The following is a 17,869-nucleotide window of genomic DNA, read 5'->3' on the forward strand; positions in this document are numbered from 1 at the left end:
AAGGGCACCAGCCAGAGACAGAAGGAAGAGCAGGTACTGAGCACTCCGTGAGGGCTCGGTGACAATGGGGGGCGGGCTATGGCAGGAGAGGGTTAATATTTGCATCAGGTGACTCAGCCTGGACCTGGGGCTGGCCAGGAGTAAACACAAACTGCTGGGTTACTGGAGGGCCCCTCCGTGGGGGAGGCCACAGTCACGAAAAGGTATCTATCAGAAACAGTACGAAGTGGGCCCCCAGCTCAGGGGAAGATACTTGACTGCAGGCCGTGAGGTCTGTGGCTCAGATTCCCGTGCCCCTGTGGGCTCATCTCATTTAGTGCCGGGTGCTGGGTGGGCATCACTCAGGTCATTTCTTGGGAAGACCTGTCTCATCCAGCCCAGTGAAAGCTCAGCTATGGGGAGTGGGAAACAGCTGAAGGCAGCGGACCAGGTTGTGTCTTGCACCATGTTTGGGAGTGTGGAAGGATCCCAGGACCATGTGGGATCTGGTCACACCTTATTATTAATTAGTATGCGTGCTTGGGCACATCTCTTAATTATGGCCTTTTTTCAAGCCTGTAACATGTGGTACCACATTAAACCAGTGGTTTCTAATCCTGACTTTCCACTAGATCAGCAACACGCTTGTTAAAAATAGAGCCCTTGGCTCCGTTCCCACCCACCGATTCCAGAGGTCTGACCTGGAGCCCTGAGCCGTGTTTCCGGGAGGGCACTGCGGCTCTCACCACCTCACACACCAGAGGCTGTGATGGGCAGGCCAGCAGGGGACTCGTGACCCTAGTTCAGCCCAGGGGCCTTTGACTGACACAGCCAGAACTCTTACAAAGGTGTCCTTGGCTAGGGTCAGCTAAGCCAGGGGATGGTGAGCAAGAACGCCTTCCATCTGCGGTAGAGCAGGTTCCCAAGGACTGACTGGACAGAAGGGGCAGCTCAGTACCAGGAAGAGTGCTGGATATGCTTGCAGACGTCAGAGCTCTCCTCAGACAGTCACAACTGATGAGCTTTTAAGGACAGATGCTCCTTACCTGTTCGTGTTCTTACTCAATGGTTTGGGATGTGGTTCTAGCTTCCTTTCCCTCAGTGGAGCCCACAGTCCATCTTCCACCTGCTCCCCACTCTCTCACTTCTTTGTGCCACCAGAATCCTGCTCTTCCCCAGGCCCTGGCTGCAGCAGGGCAAGGCATGCGTCTGTGAGTATGGAACAGGCCCCAGGAGGAGCTCTAGGACTTGGGAACATGAAGTCTTAGGTCAGGGCCTCTGACCTGCCGTCCCAGATGCTGAGCAGCTCTCCCATCGTGAGATACACGTGGTCCTGTTGGCTCAACTACTTCTGTCTGAGGGACCTGTACCTTGTCACCTGTAAGGTAATACAAATCACCTGAGGGAACAAACATCTCCAGATTTAGATTGGGTCTGCACTTTCCCAGAAGTTGGGCCAATGTTGCCGGGGGGCGAGGGGAACCTAGTAATGAGGGTCCCACTTGTGATTAAAAGCTAGGTGCAGCAGGGGACACCCAGATTTGAATTGGGGACCTCTTGAAATGTGATCAAATGCTCTACCACTGAGCGATACCCTCAAGGACTAATGTTATTAGTTGGGACATCCCAGTCAGTTCCACCTCTGTGACCTCTGGCCTCCCTTCTGCCAGAAACAGGTCTTCTTCCCCATCTGTGCACCTGGCTGAGGATGCCCTGGTAGGCTTGTTGACCCTTACAGGTGAGGAGACCTTTAAAATCATCCAGATAACCCTTTTTGGGGCAGTTAGAGTTACCAAGCATCTACTGAGTACCAGGCCTACTGGGATGGTGACGTACCTATGACTAGGTGGCAGTGCCTTCTCCCACTGAAAGGAGGTTGGAACCCATGTCTGAAGGTTATTCAGTTACCTAAAATAATATTCCTCATAATTCATCTAGTGAAAAGGCAGGTTTCAAAACAGTGTGTCTGAGAACTGTAGGTAATTTCAGCTTTCGTATGTGTTTTTATTTAGGTTTCAACTTTTCCTTACTGAGTATGTTGCCTTTGTTTAAAAAAAAAAGTTACTTAGGCAAAATGATTCTCTAGAAGAGTTCCATGTTTGGGACTTTATCCTACAGAAATACCCATGAGGGCGCAATGACACGCATGTGTGGAGAGTCAAGGCAGTTTTTTCTCCTGGCGGTAAACTGGACACCACCCAAGTACCCACCAACAGGGATTAGGTTACGCGCATGGTGCGGTCACAGGATGGGCATGACGCGACGGTAGAGGGTGACATCGGTCCAGAGCACTAGCGTGGAAAGACGCTTAAACGATGCCAGTAAGCCACAGAGCACAGCGCATGTCTGTATGAGGTGAGCTCACTGGGGCTTTTAAAAAGATACTACATATACAAATTATTATATAATAGGAAAGATTATGCCCACATATGAAGATATTTATGTATAAACACATATGCATGGAAGTAACCCAAGTAGTTACTCCCAGGGAGTAGGTGGGGATTCTTTTGTTTTCCATTCTACACATGTAATAACCCAATGCCTACACTTTCCCAGCCCTTCAGGTACTAAGTGGTTAAAAATAAAGGAGAGAAAGCACTACAGATATTCCCGGGAGTCTTCCCTGCCTTCTGGAGCCACAGGCATGCTGATTCCTCGCTCTCCTCAAACCCCAGACGGTCAGCTCCAGACCCAAAACCCCTCCTGGCCTTCCCTTCATCCCTCGCCTCTGCCTCAGTGGTTCCTGGCCTTCCTCAGCACATTGCTCCGGGGTTGTTCCACACGCTGGTCGTGCACCCCCACACCCCCCAGCGGGGATGTTATGATGTTCTTGGTTGATCTGAGGGCAAAGGGTACCCCTGCATTGGGCTGGGGGCAACCCCAATGCATGCAACCTGCACTCAGCACCACCCTGGCCCCTTGGCCACCCCCGAGGCAGCCACCCGCCCCCTGTGGCCCCCCAGAGGCCTCCGGACTCAGAGGAGCCGGTGTGTGAGGTGGGGCGAGGGCAAACCGGAGGAGCGTGCACCCCGCAAATAAAGAGGGCGGTGCGCACAGCCCAGGCCCACCAAGTGTGACAGTCACAGCCACGACCACAGCATTCTTAACGGCAAAGAAAGATTTTCATATTCATACTTGGAGCAAGACAATCACAGAAGGGACCAGCCCCGGTTCAGCCACAAAATCACATACACAGCAGGAGAAATCAGCAAGGCCACTGCATGTGAGGGGGTGGCGACACTGGGCGGTGTCACTAGGGAACCCTGCGGAAGGGTAAGAAAGAGGCCAGTGCCACTCTTGCACGATTCTGGCCGACCGCACGGGGAGGAGGGACTGAAGGCCTCTCTTCCTGAAACGGACCTACTGAACCCCAGCACGAGGGAGCCCTGTCTTCTCAATCTGGAAACGCATAAATTGCCCCCCTAATGTGCCCAACATAGGGAGACTGGAGGGTTAAGGTGACAATAGGGGGAAGGAGGGTGGTCCTCACATCTTCTTGTTCAGGGCTGCAAGCTGGAACTCCAGGCATGAGGGACCTTGCCAGGGGGTGGCTCAGAGCCAAACCAGAGGTGATAACAAAGACCCAAGATGCAAAGACCAAGGTGCAAGGATGGACGCAAAGAAGGCAGACAGATTTGCATTTCTCCCTGCCCCTCCTGAGGCCGGAATGCTGCCCCCTGCATGGGAAAAGGGTGGCCAGCAGCAAACACCTTTTGGGATGGCAATTACACTTTGTAAAAGATAACTTGTCTCCTAGGGGCTAAGCACGCAGTGATGACTGGCTCTTGTCCCAATTTGGCAGTCTGGAACATGCCAGGAACTATCTAGATACTGTCAGGATATAGAGCATCTGGAACTACCTTCTCTCAGGGAGGCTGAGAGGGGTTTGGAAGATTTCAGTGCTCACAGGGCACATGCAGAGGCGGTGCTGGAGGAGGACCCCAGTGCTGGGCGAGAGCTTCTGGGACAGGATTTGCATCACCTGCTTCCTCTCGGTGTGCAGAGGCCTCAGCTGGCCAAAGTTGAATTCTAGTGCCTGTGTCTGCAGCCAAAATGCATAGTGGGTGCCCTGCTAGAGGCAGGCATGTGACCTCTCCACCCACAAGAGGGAGTTTTCCACATCAGCCCCAACAGGACACATGGTGCTTTTGCCTATTAACCAACACAAATTTTTACTAGTATGTCAAAATGAGGCACATAGAACAATTTCCGCATCTCCTAAAATTGCCTAGATATCCAAGGAATACATGCTTACAGTTTCTCTGCATCTTCTAACATTTCTCCTAATTTTCAATTTTTTATTTTTGTGAATGTTTGTGAATATCTATTTACGCCTCTATGACCTGGGATTCTTGTTCTCCGAGTCAAAGAATGCACTTCACAAACACTCAAGGTAGGGAAGCAAAGGAGAGGCTTTTATTTAGAGATAAAGTGAGAGGAAAGAGCTCCTGGCACACCCCAGGAGGGGACAAGAAAGTCTGTGGTGGTGCCTTGTCTAGGGGATTTATAGGCAGTTGAGGATGAATGTGACAAAGGGCTAGGGGTGCAGACCTGCCAAATGGTCCCAGAATGTTATCTTTGAAAAGACACTAAGTCTCTTTTCTCTGATCAGTTCTTTAGGTAACAGAAGAAATTCATTGCTCTTTCTTTCTCAGGAGAGTAGCTTCTTGGTCTGGGAGCATATCAATCAAGACTGCCTGCCCAGCGCCCAAGGTGGGCTGAGTTATTGTTGTCTGTTTGCTAAAGAGTATGTTAAGAATCTTCTTAACTTCCTGGGTTTTAAAATGCCATCTTACCTTTAAGATAGAATCCTTCCTGTTTTTACTATGTTGTTTATGGATGGGCTTGCTTGCTCCGTCAATTGCACAGGTTGCAAATTACTTGATTAGGGGCTGGAGGAGGGAAAGCAGCATATGGGTAAAGTCAAAAAAACAAGCTGGGCCTCTGCAGGCTAAAGTAAATCTTACAAATGGCATGATTTAATTGACAATGAAGACATGGACTATGCTGAGATGTTTTCTTATCTAGGGAATATTCAAGCATTCCAGGCCAAGTTACTCTTGGCTTTTTGAGCTTTAACTGATTAGTTCATCAGTTTTGAATCTTTTCTTGCTCTCTAGTTTTAACTCATCTCACTGCAGAATGCCTATATTCTTAGTCTGATATTTTTACCTTAGAGAATTAATGTGACTGACTTTGCTTGATGTTTAACTCTGGAGTTGCCGTAGGGATTTCTTTGCACATTGCTATCGGTGACAGTCATGAGGAGGTGACAGGGAGGCTGCCACTAGAGGTCATTATCAATATCAGAAGGTGGCGAATGAGGGCAACAAGCAACCAGGCTCTAAGCCAAAGTTCCAAGTGTTCATAAAAATGGAAAAAAGTACTAATTAAGAATTCTAGTCTGTCGTGACTGAAGGAATCAGCTTTAGTGAAATGAAAGCTGAAGCGCATCACTGAAGATCAAAGACATTTTTTCAGGCCCTTATGCCATATGCTGGTAAGAGAACTCAGAGGACGCAGAATCCATACCACTCAGGGAGTTAGACAAAGAGCTACGTGCCAACTTACTGAGTTAGACAAACCCTCAGGAATTCTAGGCTGGAGGTGGTCTGTTGTGCTTCCTGCCGTTCAGCGGAGAGAGGTGAAGACTTTCTTGCTGTCAAACAGATTTATCATGGGAACCTATTTTTAGCCCATCTAAAGTCCAGACTTCAGTTGTTTATTAAACCTGGAGAACCGTGAAGTGTACTTTAGGTAGTTGTGAGAAAGGTCATAAAAGATGATTCGTGCAAGGGATAATAAAAATCATGACTTGTACTTCTGAAGTACATGCTGTATCCCTGAAGCCACAGTGAATCCTGAGACTGTCAACCGAAGTGCTTGGCTGGCTGTTTCCCGAACCACAGAAACCCATCACATTCTTTAGTTTTGAGATGGTTCTGCTTTCTGTAGAATTTACTTTTAAAGCTTAAGGAAGATATGAACTTGGCTTTAATAGTTACACAACCTGAACTTATTCTTTAACGTGTTGATATTTCATCCTCCACAAATGCTCGCAGCCCCAGGAGAGCTCACTCCCTGAGCCACGGGTCCTGGGGGTTTGCCTGGAAATAGAAGGCCGGTCCTATCCTGTCCCGCAGAGAATGCCTGGATTGAGAAGGGAGAAAAATAAAGGAAACTAAGAAATGCTGAAACAGCAGTTGCTCCTGGAAGATAGCATTACAGTCAAGTTACAAATGAGGTACACTTAAAGATGAATGAAAGCCTTCCAGAACTCAAGAGGCCGGGCAGACAGAGGTGGGAGAGGCAGCTTGGATCTGAGAAGGCGTCCTAGAAGCTCTACTAAAGCTGGTTCTTTGCCGAGCTGCAGGCTAGGCGCCCTGGGGAGCTTCTACTTTACCCAAGTATTCTGATTTAATTCGTCTGGGGTGGGGCCTGTGAATGGCGCTTTTATAGACTTTTCAGGTGATTCTAATTTACATTTGGAGTTAAGAACCACCAGCTACCATGTTAAAGCTTTCATCATTTGCTGGTTCTAAAAAAAAGATTTCATGTTAGTGTCTGACAAGAAAGTTGAAATGCAGCAAATTTATAAAAGCCAAAGTTATAACTGAAGAGGGGGCACCCAGATTTAAACTGGGGACCTGTTGATCTGCAGCCAAACACTCTACCCCTAAGCTACAACCCCTTGCTCTTTGGTGGGACTTGATTCCTCTTTTTCATCTGTAGAGCCACACCCAGATTACCTATAACCCTATGAGATGCTACTTAGGGTGGATCTCTCTTGGGAACTGCCAGGCCTGTTTTAGTGACCTCATCAACATGCGACAGACCCCCTCCTTAAAGCCCTGCAGACTGTGATCTCCTGGCCTACACCCCAAAGTGTGGGCAGCAGCCTGGAGAAGCTCTGACACTGGCTGTTACAAGGGCCTTCAGAGTCAAATGCCTGTGCCCATCAGAGCGGGTACCTAAAAAACAGGACCTCACCATGGCTGAAGTGTCTGTCCACACCCACCGAGGGCCTGACCCTCATGGATCAACATTCAGTTCAAAGTACTTTCTGCTAAACTACAATCTAGGATGCAAGGTGCCCCTCCCAACTTCCACATCCTCAGTTAATATAGATGAAAAATGATGGGGAAGATCCACTCCAACAAAGAGTCAGAAGCAGGTGGCTGAGGAGATGTAGGAATCTCCAGAAGCGTATCAGTCCTGTGCTAACAACTCGAGGGCCAGGGAATGCTGCCGGAAAACCCCACGTGGCCCAGAGGCTCTCTGATCCGTGGGCAAAGGCCTCTCACGTCCAGAAGATAAACTTTTTGCATTTAGCACCTTCTCATCCCCACAGTCACGCCTCGGCCCTGTTTCTGGAGCTGCAACAACTTCCTCTCCTGCAAAGGTCTCTCTGTCCTGTTGGGATTTCTCCTGCCGCCGCCCCGGGAGCCGGCCCAGCAGCTTCTCTCCTCCTCTCCCGCTGGGAAGCTGGGGAAAGGCTAACTTCCACCATGCGGGAAGGCCTCTGGATTTCTCTTTTCAGCACCAGCGTGGTAGGTAAGATGCCAGTAAGACGGACAGGATGGGTGCGCCCGCAGGAGCACGAAGGAGCTCCAGGACCAGCGTGAGTCCCGGGGGTGAGGACTGATGGGGCGCAAGCCTGGGACAGCTCTGGGTCACGGGGGCCTGGAGCGTCAGTAGATGGTTCCAGGGGCAAAGCCTCAGGCCCACACATGGTGAAAAATCAGAAAGGATTTGTCTACCGTCAGGCTTGGGGAGTAATTCGAAGACATGGAACCTACAGCAATTTTTCTTCAGTCTAGTTCTTTCCCCCAACCTCATGTTTGTAAGATTCATCTGTGTGCCCACTGTAGCAGTAACTTGTCCATTTTTATTCCTGTCTAGCACTCTACTATATGATCATACCATCATTTACTTATCTACCCTACTGTTGATGGGCATTTGAGTTGTTTCCAGTTTGGAGCTATTAAGAGAAATGCTTGTCTGCACGTGTATACTCTCCGGGGTGTGTATCTTGGAATATATTTGCTGAATAAGAGAGTGCTCATATTTTCAACTTTAACTGATAATGCCAGAGTTTCCAAAAGTGATGATACCAAATTACCTACTGCCACCATGAGATGAGAGTTACTATTGCTCCACATACCCACCAACACTTACTACCATCAGTCTTTAGCATCTTCACCATCCTGGTGAGAATATGGTAGTATCTCATGGTTAATCTGGGTCTTTCTGAAGACTAATGAAGTTTGAGCCTCTTTTCATATGCTTACCTGTCATTTGTGTGTCTATTTTTGTGTAGTGCCTGTTCAAGTCTCTTGTTCATTTTTCTGTTGGGTCATGTATCTTTCTTCTTGTTTTGTGCAAGGTCTTTATATATTTTGGGTATGAACACTTGCTCAGTTATGTGTACATATGTCATATACGTACAGGGAAGTTTGGAGGAACCATGAAATAGTGGAAGCTGTTTGGAAGGAAACGACCTTGCTGGACAATGGGAGGGAGAGCGTGGAGCTTTGCCGCTAGTACTTGCAGAGGAAGGTGGCCCACTAGGACCCGTCTCAGCTAACATCTTGTATGTTTCCACTGAGCCAGCTTAATCCTGAGGACCTAAGTCAAGTGCTGGAGTGAGAAAGAGAAAACCAGGACCACCTAGCGGACAATGGATTCCTCTCTGTGTGAGTAGTATTTATCTAGAAAATTTTCTATGCCAGCTAAATATTGTATTTTATTTGCAAAAGCCTTCATAATATAATCTTGTGATCTTTTTAATGTCTTTGGAAATTGTAATGATGTATTCTTTTAAGTTCCTCATATTGGTTATTAGTGTTTTCTCTTTTTACTTTGTCTGATTTGGGTTATCATTTTTATTATGTTTCAAAGAACAACTTTTGCTTCATCAACCTTATCTCTTGTGTATTTGTTTTGTTTCATCAATTTATGCTTTCATTAATTAATCTTTATTACTCTCTTCTTTATTTTTCCTTGAGTCTGTATTCTACTGTCCTTTTTATACCTGTATGGGATAGATGCCTAGTAGTTTTTCCTTTGCCTTTTCACAGTAAGGCTGTAAATTTGCCCTCTAAGTACTGCCCTGGTTGCAACTGACAAGTTTCAGTATCTAGTATTTTCATCATAATCTAGGTCAAAATATTTTCTAGTTCATAATGCAACTGCAATTTCTTTTCAGACCCATGAGTTATTTGGAAGTATAATTTTTAATTTCCAAATATATAGGGGCTGTCTAGTCATTTGTTGTTACGATTTTCAACTTAATTTTATTTGGTAGAATATATACTGTATGATTTAAATACTTTAGAGTTTGGTTAACACTTGCTTTATGTTCAGAATATGGCCAATTTTTGTGAATGTTCCATGTGTGCTTGAAAAAAAGTATGTTCTCACTTGGGAGCGTAAGGGTCTTTACACGCAGATCGGGCCAAGTTGGTAATCATGTTCAAATCTTTTACATCCTTCTGATAATTTTATCTGCCTGTTCTATCAATTCACAAGAGGGTTTTTGAGACATCCCACACCATTGAAAGTTTGTCCACTTCTCCTTAATTCTATCACTTTCTGCCTAATGTGTTTTGGGACCATGTTACTAGGTACATCAAATTTAGAATTGTTCTACTTGCCCCATGAATTGAACTTTTTATCAATACAAAACAGCTTCCCATCAAGGACTGGCCAGCCCAGGACCTACCCACGCTTTCCACCATCACGGGGGGTGTGGGATGGCAGAACTACACATAAATAAGGGGGCACCTGGATTTGAACCAGGGACCCTTTGATCTGCAGTCAAATGCTCTACCCCTGAGCTATACCCCCATTACATGTATATACTCCTAATTAAGTTTTCATCTGTGTGGTAACACAGCCCTACAAAATAGTCATAGCTTCCCTCTAGGACTGATTTTTTGGAAGCTGCCAGACCTGTAAGACACCTTCCCTCTGTTCTGCAGCTTTCCAGGCTTTAGTCCCTGGGTGGGGTCACCGGTGACTGGCCCTTTACCTTTCTTCTCTCAATGAAAATAGAAATGGACTCTAATCCAGGCAGTGTTGCAGAGCTCCAATAGTTGGGGTTTGTAGGAAGCACTGCAGACTCCCTGTCACCCTTGTAGGAGTGACTAAACCCGGCTTTTAGCCTCCAAGATTGAAGCAAATGTGAGTGAGCACTGGTGTGAGAGAAACCAGTTTCCTAGAGGGAAATGTTTTATCCTACATGGAGAGCCTGGTGGTATGAGATGTCTCCATCTCTCTGACCATCACTCTCTGTGCCAAACTGTTTTGGTGGGAAGGAGAAATGAGGCTGATAATTTAAGGTTGCTATGGATGTTGTTACTAGGAGGCCTGCGGTGTCTGCAGCTCTCTGGTCTCCCCTGCACCACAGTGTTCTCTCTGAGGACCCAATAGAGTTGAAAAAAGTGATATATAAAGAAGTGCGGAGGGGGTGGGAGCGAAATGGCAAGACGAGGAAGGACACCCAGAGTGTTAGTGTAGGATGACATGGGAGAGGGAGTCCACTCCAGACAGCAGTTGTGCAGATAGACCTGTGGCTTCCAATTTCTGGACGGATCATGGTTGGCATGGTAAAAAGGAAAATGGAAGGTTAGCAACAGCTGTGAGTAGAAAAACTGGCAGGAAAGGAAACACCTGGATTTGAATCAGGGCCCTCTTCATCTGCATTGATCATGCTCCACCCCTATGCTATACCCCCTACTGTTGTCAGGGGCTAATCAGGACCTTTCACCTTCACGGTCACCCCTAGAACTACAATGCATTGAAAGCTTTATTTCCAGAAAGCTGGCGAGAGCCGCAGCAACTTGTCCCTCCACTGACTCAGCCCAGAGGAGTTCTCCCTCAGTCCCCAGGGGTCCCCAACCCTACCCCTTCACATGTCTGCATCTCCCCCTTTTCTTCAATCTGTGGTGACAGCAGCAGTCTGGAAGAGCATCACCATTAACCCCTGGAAGGGCCTTTGGATTTAATTGTCTGTTTTCTTTTGTCTGCACTACAAAACAGCCATTTGAAGAGATCCTAACTTCTTTTGGGACACATGCTGTCCTTACACCTGAAGACGTCTGTCCAGTCTGTGCATGTGTGCATTAAACCCGGAGGTGGCGGTGGCAGCAGGTGGGGAAGTTAGTCTCCTGAAGAGGTTCTCCGGGAGGGACGGGGTGAGTCTCCTGAAGAGGAAGTTCATCCGGGTTCTCCTGGGTGGGGACATGTGCACCTCTGAGTCCCCAACAGGGATCAGGCCGTCATCCTGGGAAGCATCAGGGGGACAGCTGAGCATGAGAACCACACAGGGAACTCTTGAGCTACAGGGAAAAGCTCTACTTGAGCTACACCTCCACCCCCAGGCCATGGATGTTTTTAAAGTTATACAGATTTTTTGTTTTTATGGAAGTAGCTAGTATAGTTATTTTTAAAAGTCAAATATTGTTTTTAAAGCTTACTACAGAGACTCAGTCCTTTGTATCTCCCTCCTGCCGCCCACAGCCAACCACTCTCTACCCAAAACCTTTTGCTGTTCGAGTCGATTTCCCTCCATGCTTCCAAATAACATAAATATCTAACTTAGATTTAGGCAGGAACTGACTTACTAAATTTATGATGAGGATTATAACTCATATGCCTTCTTCTCTTCTCATTTTTCCATGATAATTATATCTCAACTTTAAATAATTTTCTATATTTCTATGTTTAATATTTTCCTAATTCTAGTGTTCATAGGGCTAAGTAGAACTAAGAATTGGGGCAGAACTTCTGTTTTCCTGAAGTTAGTTGATGCCTCGTGTTCTGGCTGCTTAGCTTTCTTTGAATACCCAAGATTTTCCACAACTTGTAATTATGCCATAAAATGCCTTTCAAAACAGCTTTCCACACTGAACGCTGGTGACACTCCCACTCATGTTTTCCAGGAGCCGCCCAGCTTCCTGCTCCCTCGGGTCTGGTTGCCCCGGAAGGCCTGCTATCCCCTCACCAGGATGCTCTTTCCACCTCTCTCCTTCCTGTGTGGAGTCCTGCTTTCTGGATTCCAGGTCTAGAATGTTTCTTGGTTTACTGCCTTATTTTGGTGGAGGGCCTCCTCCAATTGCTTGCTGTGAAAGGTGAATGTAGGTAAAAATGCTAAGACCTTCCATGTCCAGAAATGTCTGTAATTCTACCCCCAGACTTGATTAGTAGTCTGGGTGGACAAATCATAGTCCCTCATATTGTGAAGGATTTTTCCTGGTCTTCCAGTGTCTAGTATTGCTGGTGAAAGGTCAAATGCACTGTGAGTCCCTCTCCTTTGTATGGCTCCAGGTCCTTCACTCTTTGAACTTTCAAGAGCTTCCCTTTAGTCCTGCTGCTCTGTACTTACGCCACCATGTACTTGGCGAGGATCGTGTTGTATTCCTTGTTCTGGGCACCTGGAGGGTCTTCGCCAGTGGAAGCCTATGTCCTTTCATTATCAGCAGCTTTCTTGTATAATGTGTCCCCCATTGCTTTTTTTCTTTCTGGAACTTTTACTAGTTGGTTTTTGCACCTTCTGACTTCAACCTCCAATTGTATGATTTTTATCTCTTACTATCTTTTCCTTCATCTTTTTGTTTGTTTTATTTACTGGGAAACTGTCTTAACTATTATTCAAACTACTGAATTTTTTATTTCTTCTATCCTTTTAAAAATATTTCGAAGAGCCCTTTCTTAGTCTGTAGCTTCCTTTTTCACACAGCATCCTCTTCTTCTTTGGCAGATGGGATATTTTCTCACATCTCTCAGTATATAAATTCATTCCTTTGACGCTTTCCTCCACTCCCGGTCGATAAACAAGGGAACCAGTGACCTGCGGTTCTGCCACTCAGGGATGATGACCAGTCAGACTTTCTCTCTTCAAGTTATTTAGCATAATTGGCGCAGAGATGGGAAGAAGAGCTGAAAGCAGAAAAGACCCACCGAGACGGCCCTACGGCACACGAAGTGTGTTGAAACGATTCCTGCTGAACTATTGTAGGGGTGAGGGTGGAAGGACACTCAGGAGCCAGTGGGCAGGAAGGCATCGGGGAGCCCCTGGCTGGGAAGGGGTGCCTTCGGTCTGAGCCCTAAAGCTGTGTCGATGGTGTCAAGAACCCTGTCCCAAACTCCCTGGGCCTCCGGTACCTGACTACTCTGGATCCCCAGGAAGGGTCTCCTGTTTTCTTCTTCCATGAGCCCCTGCCTGTGATGGAGCCCGGGAAGCCCCCCTCCTCTCACCCAGCGGCATGTCATCAGTGAGGCAGGCGGGTGGCTCAGGGGGGCCTCCCAGGCGGGCTCTCAGCGTGGCCATGGTAAGACTTCATCTTTCTGCAATGTTTGACTTGGATCTGGAAAGCCACAGTTTGAAAAAAAAATGAAAGTCATTTCACGACTATCGATTTTCCAGTCACAGGACCGTTCACACTCCCTGACCGTGGCTCCCGTTTCCACATCAAGACAAACTGAAGGTGGCTGGCAGCCCCGGGAGCTTTGGTCCACGCCAGGCGAGCACCTCCCAGCGCCCACCTGGCCCACGGCGGAGTCCTCTCTGGGGATATTTTGGTCCTGCTGAGGTGGAAAAACACAAATAGTGGCTGTAAAACACAGTCACTGTAAATGTTCCCAGCCGACCACCAGCAGTTCATTAGGTCGCCATCCTGACAGCCCTCCGTGGTCCTGAAGACCCCCATGGTCCCATCATCGTGATTAAACGAAGTCTTTCCCGAGTCCCCTTCACAACACATGCCCCAAACCACCTCTTGCACCGGGTGCCTGCTGCAGAGGAACATGCCCACCCACTGCTCAGAGGACGAGCTTATTCCCAAATGACAGCAGCTGCCAAGGTATCAGAAGAGCCAAAACGAAATCCGGGCAAGCGGTTCTAGCTTCTCCAGCCCCTCTCCCCCTGCAGCTGAGGCCTGCAGGGCAGAGGAAGATCTGCTGAAAGGGCCGGTGCTGGGGACACAAGGGGAGCCAGGCGGCTGCTTAGCAGGGGACAGGCCTGCTAGGACACAGGGAGCGAAGGATGAGCAGCAAGCAGCTCGAACCTGGGCCTCAGTTTCCAGAGAGGAGGCGCTGTGCAATGACCAGGGGCCCTTGGGCAGCAGCTGACCGGGAGGGAGGTCTGCTTCCAAGTGCCCCTCATCTGGTCTTGCTTAAAGTCCATATAAATGGTTCTGAACATATGAGTTTGCTGCTGCTAGGCAGCCTGGTCCCAAAAGCCCAGAAAGAAAATCCCACAGGCTGGAAGCCTAACAAAGCCCTCCCCAGCCGTGGGGGAGCTCTTCATGCCAGGCTCCCCGCCCCCTCAGGGCCCCTCGTGTGGGCCCTCAGCCTACACCATCTTTCACTTCCCATCCCATTGTAAGGCCCTGACCAACACAGCTTCCCACACACTCATGGCTTACCTTGAAAATACACTTACACGTGGGCCTCCAGAAATGAGGGTTAGTGAAATCATATCCCCCTGTAAGCCTCTGGAGAAGAAAGGGCAGGTCGTCATAGGTGTGATGCACCATCACCCACCCAGAGCAGAGTGCCCTGACCTCAGTGAGAGGGGAGAGCGGCTGCACAGGGCAAAAGGGATAAAGAAAAGTCTGCAGGGCTGTGAAGGATGGAGGGTTTCAGTGGACTGAAACCAATTTCTGAGAGTGAATATAAAACCCTTCCACTGGCCTCTTGCTGCCCTGGGAGCCCCTTCCCACTCCCTTCTCCCCTCCCTGCATTGTTTGGGAGGGTAGATACTTGGGACACCTCGGGAGGCACTTTACATCACAGCTTTGCTTATCCTCTGTCTCCCATCGCACCTGCCTGCATTTTGACAAGAGCCGGGAGGCTTCCTGGAGGAGGCACCAACTTCCTTCCACACTTATCAACTTGCAGAGAAACTGTCTTGCTCCTCACAACATAATCTTAATTCTCTCTTAGGCGAATGTTTTATGTGAGCAAGCAGATTGCAGGTACAATTATATTCTTACTGACTATTAGTATTCCCTTGTTTGGGGGAAAAAAACCTGCCAGGGATTAGGCAAGATTAGTTTCAGATTTTTGCTTTTAGCTGTTGCTGTTGAATCTACAGAGAGGGCAACTGGAGGGAGAGTTCTCTTTGTCCTGAGTAAAAATTTCAAGTGGAATAAAACATGGCAGTAAATGAACACACTGAAGCCTGACACAGCTCACGGGAATTAACTGGCCAGAGCCCACCCCATGTGTTTGTGACATGGGTTTACTGACCTGAAATACAAACGCCCTCAAGGGACACCTGGTCCCCACCTAAGTGCTCCACAAAGAATACCTGGGCCCCATTACAACAGACCGGAAAACGCTGCCTCTGCCAGCCTTCCTCCAACCTCCGCTGGAATTTCCAGGCAGGTGCCTGGTCCTGCCCCAGGCGGCACAAGGTCTCATGGTGGGAGGAGCCACAGCCCCTCCCTGTATGGAACAGCTGGTCCTGGCAGGCAGGGTGTCCTCATCAGATCCCCAGCCACCCTTTCCTTAACCCTCGGCTCTGTGCAGACCCTACACGAGCAGCTCAGGATCAATGGCCGTGGGCACAGCCCTGCACAAGTTGGGGGTGCACACAAGAGGAGTCACAGCCCCCACTCTCCTCCCACTGAGGTGGCCTCATGGGGTGCAGACAGGACGGACACACAGCATCTCGGAGGGAGACGGCATCGGCCCTGGAGAAGTTCACCCAGCGCTGCAAGAAGCCAGAGAGGTTTTCCCGCTAACATCTCAACCGTCTGTCCTCCCCTCCTTTCAGGAAGACTCGGTTGCACAGGACCCAGAGGTGCAAAGACTTTCCTTCCTTAAGTTAAAATGAAAGAGGTAGGAGGCTCATGGGTGTGCACCAGAGACCCCTGATCTGCAGGCTGCCCCCTGCCTCCCCTGTCCCCCTCAACGTGTAACTAACTAACAAGCACCCTGGGCAGCCTCAACGCCTCTGTATCTTTAGTCAGCCGGTGGGGACAGCGGGACTGCAAACTAAACCCAGGCCTGCTCACTTGTCCTTCCCCCAGGCCCACGGCCGTCCCTCCCAGCAGCCCTGAAGCTTCTCCCCTCAGTTCATGGCCGTGACACTTCTGACATTTTCCTAGGCCATTTAGAATGCTCGAGAACAGCAGTTGCAAGAAGGTGAGAACTTCTGTTTCTATGATGTGGACGGATGCAAAGGAAGCCAAGTGCTTACTGAAATACAGTGCTTTTCAGACCCCCAGTTAGACCTCACTCATCAGAAACTCTGGGGAGGAAAAGCCCACAGATTGTAGGTCACAATCCCATGTGCAGCGCCACCTACACATCGGCTTAACAGGTCAGGGAACGAAGAAGGTTTAAGACTCCAAATCCACCCCTGGACAATGCCACCTTGTGTTCACCTCCACTAACTCTTTAGCAACCGCTGCACCCTCTCAGTTACCGAAAGGGGGAAGCCAATCTCGGTAGTGTAGGCTCTAAAACCAAACATGTACAGGGGGCACCCGGATTTGAACCGGGGACCTCTTGATCTGCAGTCAAATGCTCTACCCCTGAGCTATACCCCCAAGCTCTAGCGACAACTTTAATAAATTCCTTTTCACCTGTGTTGCAATGCCCTCTCACCAGTGCACCAAAATTCTTAATATTTAGAAAGTTTTGGAGATTTGAAAATTTTGCCTTACAGCAAATTAGCACCTTTTAGCCGCCTTCTTCTTCATTGATCTTCCCTCCCAACATTGCCCCCTGCCCCCAATCCTTCCCCACTCACAGTCTTGCAGTCTCATTTTCGTTAGTAGAGCTTTGAAGGCACCTGCTTGAAAAATCATTGCTAAGAGCTGGGCCACCCGGCTCTCTTCCTCCCCTCAGCAAGCGCCGCTGGATGCACTGGGGCCTTTATGCCCGTCTCCTCCTCGTCCTCTCACCACGGCAACTTCTGGGCTCTTAGCCGGATCTTGGCTGAGCTCAGACAAATTATTTGAATTATTTGGCTTGAGTGGCCGCAATCCCCACTGGGCCACAATCCTGGGGCCCAGGAAGCCGCTCCAGATATCCCAAGGGGCCTCAAACCAGAAGCCCAGCGCGGCCGGAGCAGCTGGGGCTGCTCAGGGAACCCAGATCAGACTCCCGGGACACACTCCTGCGCCGAGGCCCAGCCCTGCGGCCCTGGGAAGGGGGCCTTGCCACCTGCAGCACCACCACCGAGGTCAAAGGCCACGTGATTTCCCCCCAAAAGTGTAAGCACAGCCGCCCGGATGAGCACACGCCGCGAAGAATCGCCTATTACGTGGTGCCGGGGGGACCAAAGCTCAGAAGGCACGGCGACTAACACCAGGAACAGGGAACCGGCCCCCATCCTTGGCTTAATTTAATTCAGTGACTCATGTTGATTACACAGGTAAGAGATGCCTGTTGTTCTAAAAAATCAAATGCAGTGTCTCTGTATCTTTCTACAGTGCCTAACACGACATTGAGAAAATAGGTTATGCTATAAATTTCTTGGATGGAAGTAAAGATAGCAAAGCTAACAGAGATATATAATTATAAAGTAAACACAAATTATCTGAGGTACCACCTGCCAAACGAACAGTTGGTGTTTCCGTGTTCGTTTTTCCAGACTTGAGCATCTCCAGGCCCCTGTGCGCAGTCACCTGTTTCTCGCCGGGAATGAGCCAGTTCAGACACATGGTGCACGCCCGCTGCTCCTCTTGCTGCTGGTCTTCCGGCTCCCGCAGCAGTGTTCCCCTCTCTTACTGAAAATGGAAAAGCAAGGAATTAGAGAAATCTCCATTAAAATTCCTCTTTGTTAGGAGAAAAAAAAGACTCAAAAAAAATCCATCTGGGGGGTGTCTACAAACAAACTCTTCAGCAACCATTGGTGCTGAAAGGGTATCTC

At 48.6% G+C, this 17,869-nt stretch overlaps 1 long non-coding RNA gene and 2 other non-coding genes across 4 annotated transcripts; 1 reads left to right on the forward strand and 2 right to left on the reverse strand.

The window, feature by feature from the left end:
* Nucleotides 1–64: 64 nt before the first annotated feature.
* LOC108395717 (uncharacterized) lies at nucleotides 65–12,850 on the forward strand. 2 transcript variants are annotated; one of them, XR_012132059.1, is made up of 7 exons: nucleotides 65–1,364; nucleotides 2,098–2,334; nucleotides 4,635–4,692; nucleotides 8,430–8,675; nucleotides 11,023–11,177; nucleotides 11,925–12,044; nucleotides 12,743–12,850. It is a non-coding gene; the product is annotated as an uncharacterized lncRNA (long non-coding RNA). The 2 variants fall into 2 exon arrangements; XR_012132060.1 differs by lacking the exon at nucleotides 11,023–11,177.
* TRNAC-GCA (transfer RNA cysteine (anticodon GCA)) lies at nucleotides 9,757–9,828 on the reverse strand. Its single transcript has one exon. It is a non-coding gene; the product is annotated as a tRNA-Cys (tRNA).
* Nucleotides 12,851–16,469: 3,619 nt separating the features above from the next.
* TRNAC-GCA (transfer RNA cysteine (anticodon GCA)) lies at nucleotides 16,470–16,541 on the reverse strand. Its single transcript has one exon. It is a non-coding gene; the product is annotated as a tRNA-Cys (tRNA).
* Between the last annotated feature and the right edge of the window lie 1,328 nt (nucleotides 16,542–17,869).

Source organism: Manis javanica, chromosome 6 (genome assembly GCF_040802235.1).
Source record: "Manis javanica isolate MJ-LG chromosome 6, MJ_LKY, whole genome shotgun sequence".
In the NCBI taxonomy this organism is placed as follows: domain Eukaryota; kingdom Metazoa; phylum Chordata; class Mammalia; order Pholidota; family Manidae; genus Manis; species Manis javanica.